Source organism: Cebus imitator, unplaced genomic scaffold (genome assembly GCF_001604975.1).
Source record: "Cebus imitator isolate Cc_AM_T3 unplaced genomic scaffold, Cebus_imitator-1.0 Scaffold54, whole genome shotgun sequence".
In the NCBI taxonomy this organism is placed as follows: domain Eukaryota; kingdom Metazoa; phylum Chordata; class Mammalia; order Primates; family Cebidae; genus Cebus; species Cebus imitator.
In genome coordinates, this window is record NW_016107369.1 from 6,059,665 (window position 1) to 6,061,292 (window position 1,628).

The 1,628-nt window shown below is 40.2% G+C and overlaps 1 long non-coding RNA gene across 1 annotated transcript in view; it reads right to left on the reverse strand.

Moving 5' to 3' along the window:
• The window catches only part of LOC119471259, a 10,212-nt gene extending 9,957 nt beyond the window's left edge, over positions 1 to 255 (reverse strand). Inside the window, exon 1 of the long non-coding RNA XR_005200295.1 lies at positions 106 to 255. This is a non-coding gene — a long non-coding RNA (uncharacterized LOC119471259). The remainder of the gene's footprint in view (positions 1 to 105) is intronic.
• Positions 256 to 1,628: the final 1,373 nt, after the last annotated feature.

The window sequence follows — 1,628 nt, forward strand, 5'->3', positions numbered from 1 at the left end:
AAAAAAAAAAAAAAAAAAAAAAAAAAAAAAAAAAAAAAGACAAAAAACTTTTTTTTAAAATTAAAAAAGAAAATAGTGATGAAAAATAGTGAATTTCTAACTTACCATGGCAACATCATCTAAAATGCTCTGGGGTGAACTATGAGCCATAACCTAAAAGAAACAAATAATTTTCATGTGAAAAATAAACAAAGTATTACCAATATAGTCAAGAAATTTTAAGATATTAACCCCTGAATTCAGACAGGAATTTCTTGTGGCTAAGGAACCATTCCACAAATGTTTTAATTTTCAGATTATTACTCTGAAAGAGGCACCAGAACCTAGGATCTTAATCTCTATGTTTGTCTGTTGTCTAATTTTAAGTCAAATTTGACACAGTTTTAATGCCACAATAATTATAAAGTTGAAGAAAAGAGAGGAAATTTACTGTTCATGATATCAAAAGAGCACTACTGACAGAAAAATAGCATAGGTATACCTTTACAGGAATACGGTGCTTCTACTATGTTAACTGTTTATTCAACTTAAGACTATGGTTTTAGGAGACAATGGAAGGATATGATATGCCTTAGTGATTAAGAGCATAGGTTTCAGAGACTAGACTCATTATACAGCATCACCAAGACACAATCTCTCCTTAAACCTCCATTTCCTCATGTATAAAATGGGTATAATATTCGTGACACACACATCCTAAGGGTGTTTGGTTGGAAGAAGATAAAGTTCCTTTTTTTCTTTTTTTTTTTTGAGATGAGGAATCTCGCTCTTAATGGCCCAAGCTGGAGGACAACGGTGCTATCAGGGCTCACTTCAGTCTCCGCCTCCTAAGTTCAAGTGAGTCTTCTGCCTCAGGGCTCAGTTCAATCTCCGCCTCCTAGGTTCAAGTGAGTCTCCTGCCTCAGCTGGGATTACAGGCACTTGCCACTGCGCCCACCTAATTTTTGTCTTTTTAGTAGAAATGGGGTTTTGCTATGTTGGCCAAGCTGGTCTCAAACTCCTGACCACAAGAGTTCTGCTCAGGGGGTCTCCCAAAGTGCAGGAATTACAAGGCGTGAGCCACCACACTTGGCCTTGAGTTAACATTATATAGAACTTTATCTTTGTCTGGGCACCGTGGCTCACGCCTTGTAATCCCTGCACTTTGGGAGGCCAATGTGGGTGAATCAGTTTAAGTCAGGAGTTCTAGACCAACCTGGCCAACATGGTGAAACTCCCTCTCCACTAAAAATACAAAAAATTAGCTGGGTATAAACCAAACACCACATGTTCTCACTCTTAAGTGGGGGTTGAACAATGAAAATGCATGGACACGGGGAGGGGAACATTACACACTGGGGCCTGTTGGGAGGTGGGAGACTAGGAGAGGGATAGCATTAGGAGAAATACCTAATGTAGATGACGGGTTGATGGGTGCAGCACTTACCACAGGTATACCCTGGCTCGTGTATACCTATGTAACAAACATGCACATTCTGCACATGTATCCCAGAACTTAAAGTATAATTAAAAAACAGAAAAGAAGGCCGGGCGCGGTGGCTCAAGCCTGTAATCCCAGCACTTTGGGAGGCCGAGGCGGGTGGATCACGAGGTCAAGAGATCGAGACCATCCTGGTCAACATGGTGAA